The sequence below is a fragment of the Corylus avellana genome, chromosome ca5 (genome assembly GCF_901000735.1).
Source record: "Corylus avellana chromosome ca5, CavTom2PMs-1.0".
In the NCBI taxonomy this organism is placed as follows: domain Eukaryota; kingdom Viridiplantae; phylum Streptophyta; class Magnoliopsida; order Fagales; family Betulaceae; genus Corylus; species Corylus avellana.
This window is the reverse complement of record NC_081545.1, coordinates 25789414-25799334: the sequence shown is the minus strand read 5'-3', so window position 1 is coordinate 25799334 and position 9921 is coordinate 25789414. Positions and strand designations below refer to the sequence as shown.

Sequence of the window (9921 nt, the reverse complement as noted above, 5' to 3'; positions counted from 1 at the left end):
TAATAATGGTAATAACATTAACAAATAACAGTAATAGCAAATATATATATAAGAAGGGAGAATCTTCCTCTTAAGCAATTTAACTTTTTTACTTATTGTTAAATAATTTTTAAAAAAAACTTACTTAAAATGATTCGGTGAGAGTCCTTGGAAAAAGACCTTGGTTTTTTTAGGATCGACACTTTTATCCACCCATCGAGCCCATGTCTTGAGCCCCATTTCATACGCACCCAAGCGATTCATGTCTTTGTATTTGCGCTTCCCATCTTCAATGAAATCCCACCCATCATGCAATTAAAAAGTACTCATAGCCTTTTTTTTTTATTTTTCCGATTTTTGCATTTAAAACTTAGCCTAAAAATAAAGAGTTCATGTAAATCGATCTCATGGTTGTTTCCTTCCGGTGTAAAGCCAGTGGTGCCACTTGTTGAATATTAACACATCAATTCCTTCCCATGTTTTTGTGTCAAGCTTGTTAAGCTTCAAAACCCGCCCGTATCTCTTTTAGGTATAATGTCGACCAAAAATGTATTCCACATAAGCATCACAGAAACATTGTATTCCTACATATTTTATAACATAGGATGCAAGAGAACACTAAACTTTGTTAAGTAACTAATTTGTAAGCACCAAATTTGTTTTCTACACCCATAAAAATGTCATAACTTGTAATCATGCCGGACTCATAAAAGATTAGTTTGTCACATCACTTCATTTGAAATAACAGATCTACAAGTTGAATCCGAGCTTGATAAATATGAGTAAAAATTCGGCTTGTAAAGAGATGGTACTTAAGAGCTTAAATATATATATATGGTAAAAATTGCTCTTAAGTTATGTGGAACGCTTAAGATCGTAAAATACCATTCCGCAATCGATGTCCATAATGGCTCATTTTAGTGACATTGACCTGATGATACTCTTTCTCTTTTCGCAGCTCCACTCACCTATGAGTATTCAATGACTTAATACTATGTCTATACATGATACCAAGGCATTTTAGAACTCAGCCACAAAGCCACAACCCATCAAATCCCATACTTAATGAGTTGCACCCAATCTTATACTTGGCATGGTAGCAGGTTTAATAGCAAATGATACAAATCTGAAGTAGAACCTATCATTGAAATCGGCTTACAAGAAAATGGTGCTCAAGAGGCAATAGCTTATATACAAATTGTTAAAATTGCATTTGAGCCATGAGCACTTAGGGTTGTAACAAAAATACTTGAGAAAAAAAAAATAAATAAAAAAATAAAAAAGGTGATGAAGTTCCAAAAATAACCCTTAAAAAACTTAAGTTGTGTTTGTAATAGTTTATTAATGTGTTTTGGGGTATTTTAGTTTTTGATTTTGAAAAATGTTTTGACTTGATATAAAGATTTTTGTGTTTTTTTGTTAATGCATCTTTTTGTTTTGAAACCAGAAAATAAAATAAAATGCAAAAAGTGAAGATCTGATTTGGAGAGAGGATTGTATTGATAAATATATAAATAAATATATTACATTTAGAAAAATGATAAACGCACAACTTAAACTCAACTTTTTCCTTAAGTTAAAAAAAATTAAAAAAAAATAAAAAAAAAACAAAAAAAAACTGCATGTGGACGAGAGAGAGAGAGAGAGAGCCTTAAACCAAAGAGAGAGAAATTTAGTTTAAAAGTTGGATCAAAGTTGAGTTTGAATTGTAGCTGCATCAGACCTCTCACATTTAACTGTCATAAGCCGCAAGGAATCTCCCACCAATTTGCCTGTTATTGAAAGGATCTTTTTAAACTAATATTTAATCTTGAATGTATCTCACGTCACGCGTCACCCACTAAAGTGAAATAAGATTTTATTTGATTTTTTTATTAAGTAATTACTTTATTTTCCCTATTAGGGTGGGTTATGTTTAATAGGTTTACTTTTCTTACTAGGAGTTGGTTTACTTTCACTACTAGGAGGAGTAGTTTGTTTACTCTCTTATAAGTATTCCTCTTATATAAATAGGTTGGTTTGTAATGTAAAACTCACTTATTTGAATTATTATCAAATCAAAAAATTAGTCTTTCGCTACTGCTACGTCAATCGCCATTAGTAAAACGTTAGCATTTGTAAGAGCGTGTCTTTCAAACAACAATGAATGAAACATCCGGTTTTATTTTCAATCCCCCTCACAACATTCTTATTCGAGACTACCTTATTCCAAAAATTCAGAATCAGCCAATTCCACGGTTGGCACAAGATTATTTCCAAATTTTAGGTGCTGTGAGAAGCCTCAATAAGAATGTACATAGAATTTTGCAAATTTACCCTATTCCTCAAAAGTGCGATCGGTTATATTTTTTTAGCCGAAAAATATGGCGTTATGATGAACTAGATACAATTAACTATTGGTCAAAGAGGAAAAGACGTACAAGGGTCAAGGTTGATCGGAAAAATTACGATAATGCCACATTGTATGATCAAAATGATAGAGGAGATGCTACTTGGAGAATGAGTGTGTTGGAGGCATATAAGAACAGGGTCATTCCAGGATTGAATGTAAGTTCATATTTTATGTTTACGTGTTTTGTTATATATATATATATATTCTTTTAGTATCGGATTATAAACATAAATAAATAACAAAACATAAAAATTTTGGCCCTGGGGTGGCCGAACCACCCCATGGCCTAAGGGGGTAGTTCAGCCACCCCCTAGGGCCGAACCCTCAAAAAATTTAGGGGGTGGCCGAACCACCCCTATCCTTTTCTTTATATATATATATATATATATATATATATAAATTAATATTTTAATGAGGTGAAACGGTGCATTTTGACCTAGACTAGAGGCTGTTAAAAACTTTTGACGGTAGAAATTTTATTGTCATTTCGATTGACTCATGGAGTAAAAGGTCGAAAAAAAAAAAAAAAAAAAAAAACCCTTAGAGATTTAAAAATTTTGGAGAATTGACTTAGAGACTTATTATATAATTACCCATATATTTATCAATACAATCCTCTCTCCAAATCCGAGATCTTCACTTTTTGCATTTTATTTTATTTTCTGGTTTAAAAACAAAAATATTAACAAAAAAAAAAAATACACAAAAATCTTTATATCAAGTCAAAACATTTTTTAAAACCAAAAACAAAAATACCCAAAACACATTAACAAACACAACTTTAGTTTCTTTCATTAACACCCGTGTAATTTAGTTTCAAATATTTCTTCTTTATGACGTGGTAATGTCTCATACGGCGAAGAAAGATATATAACCTGAATTTTCTACCATGAATATGCTGTCAAGCAGTATGCATGCCCATACTAATTGATTAAAGACTAGTTTGATTTTGAAAAGAACATGCAATTTGTGCAATCTGCACAAGCATATATATTGGTGAGTGAATTAGGCCAATCTTAATTAAGAGGTTCAAATTTTAATATTATTATTAGCAGTATAATTTGAAGAAAATAATGTAATTGATTATTTTACCGTGAATGTGAATGTTCGGAGGGAACCCGTCTTCTCTAACTTGTACTCAGAATGCATGTGGCGTAGCTAAATGAAGCATGCATGTCAATGATTGCCATTGGTTCAAACTCAGTGAATCTCCGACAAAGTAGAATGCGCTTATTTCTATTTCTTCTTAAGAAAGTCACACCATTGAACCTGCATAAACAAAATTTTAACTGAATATTTAGGTTGTTAATAGCGTGGGTTAGTAATTAAACTTGAGTTAATAATATTTATTTATAGTTCATTTTGGATAGTTCATGTTATATATATATATATATATATATATATATATATGCTTGTTTAATTAGTCTAAAAGTCATGGATGGTCCAAAAGTGTGTGAATGAATATATGTCAAATTTGATGGACATAAATGCATGGGAAGTACTCGCATGTTTTTATAGTGTGTAAGTACTCATATTCCGACATTATTTGTAAGTGGAATGAAAAGTTATTTGGTATATTTAATCTTTCTCTCCACTTGGCTTTTTAATTCTTGGCATATATATTTCATATTTTAGCCTTATTTATTTCCAACAAAATGGTATCAAATCTAAGATAGTGGTGTGAAAAAGAAAATGGAATGGTTCCATTTCAAATGTCTCTTTTCACTAAATACAAATGGGAGCTTATGGGTTCAATGCTAATTAGTGGGAGGAGCCAGCCTACGCATGGTACCTTGGCAAGTTGCATGAAGAGGGTTGCCATCTATAGTTGAGATATATAGGGTCAACTCAATGTTTTATGGGCTTAGGCGAAACTTTTAAATTGAGCCTTATTATTTTTTTTTTAATATTATTATCAGATTTAGAGTTCTCATTTTTATTAATCTTTACAAAAATAAACACAATAATAAAAAAAATCTCTTCTTTTTTGTTTTTTTTTTTTATTTTTTTTTATGAATCCTTGCCTCTTTGATACACCTGTTTCAAATAAAACCCAGCAAAAAAAATTGATAAAAACTTATACAAAACCCACAGGAAAAATTAAGCACAGAAATAAACATTACAAAAAAAAAAAAAAAAAAAAAAAAATTTTTTTTTTTTTTTTATTAATCCTTACCTCATTGATACACATGTTTCTCTCTCTCTCTCTCTCTCTCTCTCTCTCTTAATCTCTCTCCATCACATTCTGTTTTGAGTGAAACTAAGGAAAGAGAAAAAAGAAGATAAGAGAGGAGGCTATCAGCAGTAGAGAAGAAAAGAGAGAAAGATAAAGAAAGGAAAGAAAGTGGGTGGTTAGATAGGATTAAAATGATCTTTTAATATTAAATAATTTCGGATGCATAGGTAAATAGACTTTTTTTAAGTATAAAGATATTTGATTTTCTTGATTAATTGGTCTTATTTTACCATGAGCTTATTATATTGGGGCCTTATTAAATTGAGGCATTTTTTAAATTACTTATTTATCATGATTAGAGGCCTTAAGTTTTTATTAAAAAAAAAAATTATTAAAATTTTTGTTGGGCAAATTTTTTTTTTGGGGCCTTATTAATCCAGGGCCCTAGACGAGTGCCTCACTCACCTAGTGGTCTAGCCGATCCTGTATAGAGTCTGTCCGGCGTTCCTCTTGCAAGCAAATTGGTTGAGTATGAAGCTGCAATGAGTTAAGTTGTAAAGAGGATATGAATCATCATAAACCCATCTTCCATCATACACATCACATCTCTTCCTCCTCTCATTTCTTCCTCCATTTTCATCATCAATCTCGTGCTCCCCATTTCCCACCTGCAACATTAATGGCAGAACGACGAGTAGTACTGCAAGAGCAATGATCCTACCCATTGCACCTAAATGTGTGTTTCAATTCTCTAATTCTCTGTGTGTGAGAGAGACAGAGGGGGAGGTGAGCTTTTAAATTCGGAAGTGAATTTAAAATGTGAAAAATAGTGCAAGGAATTGATGAAGAACTTCCTTTCATTCCTTTGTGAACGACAAGGAGTTGAGTTTGATATATCAAACAAACGTGCGAACTGAGGCGTAGATTTTCTTTGATTTATCTTGACATAGAATAACTATTTATTATATATGAGAAAAATCAAAATTAATTCTTAGATTTTCTTGTGATTTCAATTTCATTCTTGAATATTCAATTTCAAAAATTAGGTCTTTAGATTTTACCTAAGGCTCTGTTTACTTCGATGTAAAATGATTTTCAGAAAATATTTTTCGCATTTTACGGTGTTTACTACGATGTAAAATAGTGGTCAAACCGAAAATGATTTCGGTTTGACCAAAAATCCTTTACATTTCTAGGGAAAATGGTTTACACTTTTTAATTTCGTAAACCATTTTCCCTGCTCAATCCAAAAAAAAAACCCGACGCTCTTCTAATTAGAAAAAAAAATCAAAAAACCCCCGACTCCTCACCTTCACGCACAGCTTCTCCTTCTCTTTCACCTTCACCTTCACCTTCACGTTCATGCTGCAGCTTCTCCTTCACCTGCACAGCTTATCTCTCTCTCAACCGAGCTTCACTCTTCAAACTTGACGCAGGTACTCTCATCTTTCTCTTTCTTTGCTGAACCGTATGTATGGAGCGATTCAAATCTACGAATTTCTCCTGGTAATTTTCGTTTGATTTTGATTTATTTCCTTATTAATGTATCAAATTTGCGATTTTAGTTTTGGGTTTAGGGTGTGGATTTTGGAAAATGAGAACTTCTGCAATCTTTGTTATTATGGGCTGTTTTGGTTGTTGATTCTTGGAAGTTCACTTCTAGAGTAGACTGTATCTGCCATTGGGTTTTCAAAAATCCAATCTCAAAGTCAGAACTTCCAAGATCGCAGATTGGGTGGATTTTGTTTCCTTTTGATTTTCTGGTCATGTAATGGCAGATTAGGGTGGATTTTCGGTGGCTCTTGGCTCTTTGCTTGGTGTTTTGCTATGTGAGGTCTTGGTTGGATTTTCGTTTTATTATCATTAGCATTCATGTAGTTTTGCTTGAAAAAGGGAGATTTAGTTTAGCAATAAAGCAAGATTACAGAGGAATAAACGAGATTAATTGACCCTTTAACGTACACCTGGTCCCCCAAAACCAAATCTCATTTATAGTTAATACATGAAAACCCATGGTAGTATAAACCAAATGGGATTGATGCTTTCCAGACTCAATGACTTTAGGTATTGAATTAGAAACCCAAAGATCCATCGGGCAAGAGGATCAGTTGCCGACATCACATGTACCTGCAACATATACACACTAATTTCAATACCCAAAAGGTGAAGTAAAAGGCAAGTAGAGAGTCCCCCTATTTGTGTGCTCAAAAAACAGATGGAAAGAAAACAAAACAGCACCCTACAAATTAACTCAACACTAAGGATGAATTGATGACTTATGACATCATTCAGACCAACCAATTCCTCTGCAATGTTTTTCCTGATGATGACCATTCTCTGACAACATATGGAGTTTTTCTACAACAAATGCTTGGTTTTTTCATAGGAGAAATGATAATATTTGTGTTGGATTAGGGCCAATGTAATTCAGTAATTCCTAATTGAGCGCGCTTTGGTCGGTCTTGGGAATTTTCTAATGTAATCTTTTAGTTCTGCTTTCCCGTGTGTTTTGCCTTCTTGTAAGTTTTCTTATCCAAGAATTTATTGAATAAACTCAACAAGAACAAAAGCAAGATGGCATTAAAGCCATCTTTGTCATTTTAGATATACAAGTTTATTTCACAGCATTGATTTACTCTGTTTCAATTTTTTTTTTTTTTTTGACAAAGCTTGTAGCATTTCATTCTCATTAATCAAAAACTCGTCACTTGGACAGAGCAGCTGCTCTGTTTTAGTTAAATAGTAAGTTGATGAAAAATATTAAAATATTAATTAACATGTTCTTCAATATTAATTAAGTCGATGAAAATTGGGTGCCATTTCCTCCTGTGTTGCTGTTGCAGTTGAAGAAAATTATGAAGGCTAGGCTTGGAGGGTAGCTTTTGGGTAGACAGAAATTTTAGGCGTACGACTTTTTTGTATGGGAATTGGAATCCTGTACAGGTTTTGAGGATAATAAAGCCTGCCCTTCAATGGGGTATACATGCTGACAGTTGCTTGTTAGTTTATATAGCCACGTTTCTGCTTTTTGGTTTGTTTGTTTGTAAGCTTTTGGTTAAGTTGAAAATCGTCATAACTACAGGACATACTTTTTTTTAGTTGAATCTAAAAAATACATCAAAGGACTTTTCTAGTATCAAGCACTGCTTATTGCACTTGGTTGCTGAACTTTTATCATTTTTCCACATATCATATTATTGCACTGCTTATTGCACCAAATGAGACTTAAATTTTTTGGAATTTATTAATCATTTGTCACAGAGAAACAATGCATATATGATTTATTGCTTATTGCTTATTTTTATGTTGTTTGTAGATGGATGAAACAATTCTTTCGACAGTTATGATCACAGTTGCATCTGTTCTTACTGTTAGGCTTGTAATCTTAAAAGATATTAGATCTAGAAGAGTATTGCGTAGGGAACCTCATGTTAATCGAGAGTATAAAAGAGAGATTTATATGGATAGTATTTTTTTATGGAAGCAGACAAGATTGTATTGACCAAATAGGAATGAGTCCTATATCTTTCTTTGAATTTAAAATTCTTGCTTAGAACAACCTTATACGTGAGACCATTCACATGTCTATTAGGGAACAAGTGTTGATATTTTTACTCATTATTGGAATAATGTGATATTTGTGGTTGAATTTTAGAATTCATGGTATTTTTTTTTTTTTTTTTTTTTTTTTTTTTTATTCAAGCAAGATGAAAGTAGCGTACTTGCCCTGTGAAATATTCATAATATTGATGTATGGACATTTTTAGATACAGTACTTTCAAAATACTTTTTCTTTTTTTCTTTTTTTTTTTTGGAAAAAATAGAAAATCCAAAAATATTCTCAGATAGGTTGATTGTTTTTGTCGAATTTTAACAATCAAACATAAATTATTTTATATTAATATTTTTATATTTTGAATAAAAATTATATTTTATAGGTTAATATAATTAAATGAAATTTTTTTTAAAAAAAATTGATTTTCCGTGTGCGTGGTAAACACCGTAAAATGTTTTCGGTGGAAAACATTTTTAGGAAAAATGACTTCCCTGAAAATATTTTCCGACAGAAACCATTTTACGTCGAAGTAAACGGAGCCTTAGTTTCAAATAAGTTCATATTTTAACCTATTGTTTAATGAGAAGTGCTATGGAGTCAAACAAATAAACTCATAAAAGTTTTCAAACTAATGTAGCAGACCGTGAATCGCAGACAAAGGAAAGATAATTATATATTTTTTTGTAATTTAAAAACTCTTGCCACGTCAGTTTGAAAATTTTTTTGAGTTTCTTTGTTTGGTTCTCTAGCATTTCTCTTGTTTAATTAATTGACTACGTGTCACATTAGACGACTAAGTTGATGACACGTGGCTTGCATTTAAGACCTCATGTTCCAACTATACATTGATTACATTCCATGTGTCAAATTTTCCTTAAATTAAAAATATACCTTGAATAAAAATAAAATCATAAAAAAAGTAAAAAGAGAAGAGTATTGACCTTGACCGTGAGTGGAGGCATCCACTTAAAGAGGGGTGGTCTTGACACTCTCTTCAGCCATTCGGGGGTGGCCATGTGATGATTTTGCCACGTCCCATTTGATCCAAGGGTAACTCAACCACCCCCTTGAAGTATATGTCAAGCCAGATTTCACAGAAGAAAAAATTGCAATTTACTCTATTGATCAGACTGGTTCAAATTGCCTTGATGTCTTCAATACCCAATCTTTAAGTCAAATTCTCAAGTATATGCAATCTTTTTTCAAAGAACAGAAAGAAAGTAGCCAATTGTTCTTATTTAAAATTCTTTCTTAAAACACGAAATTCTTTTTTAAAAAAATTGGAGGTTGGTGTGGCAGCCATGCACGTACCACCACAGGGGCTCCAACCTCGTGGTAAATGCTAAATCCATTTGGCAGCCTTGTATTGATGGCCAGAAAGGCCTTGTATTGACCATCAATATTGTCTGGCAACCCGGCTGCTGGTAGTCGCCACTAAATCTATGGTGGCTGGCGTTCTATCTAGGCAGTTATCCGGTTAGCAGTTTTAGACGGTTAATAGCCATTCCACTTTTACACTCCTAGCTCCAACCTGGTGGTGGGTACCAAATCCATCTGGCAACCCTGCATTGGCAACTAGAACAATATTACATTAGCCATCGATTGTCTAGCAATCCGTTGGTGGAAGACAATGCATTAGTGATTGTCACCAAATCTATAGTGGCTGGCGATTTATCTAGCGACTTCCCTCCATTGATAGTTAGACACCATCCATGGAGGCTATCTCCAACATGCCCAAATTTTGTTTTGAATGACCCTTCTTTGTTTTTTATTTTATTAAACACTTCTAAATTTTTTTTTTTTTTTTAATATACAATA

The 9921-nt window shown here is 32.5% G+C and overlaps 1 pseudogene; it reads right to left on the bottom strand.

The window, feature by feature from the left end:
• Nucleotides 1-120: 120 nt before the first annotated feature.
• LOC132182016 (protein trichome birefringence-like 39) lies at nt 121-5911 on the bottom strand (annotated as a pseudogene).
• Nucleotides 5912-9921: the final 4010 nt, after the last annotated feature.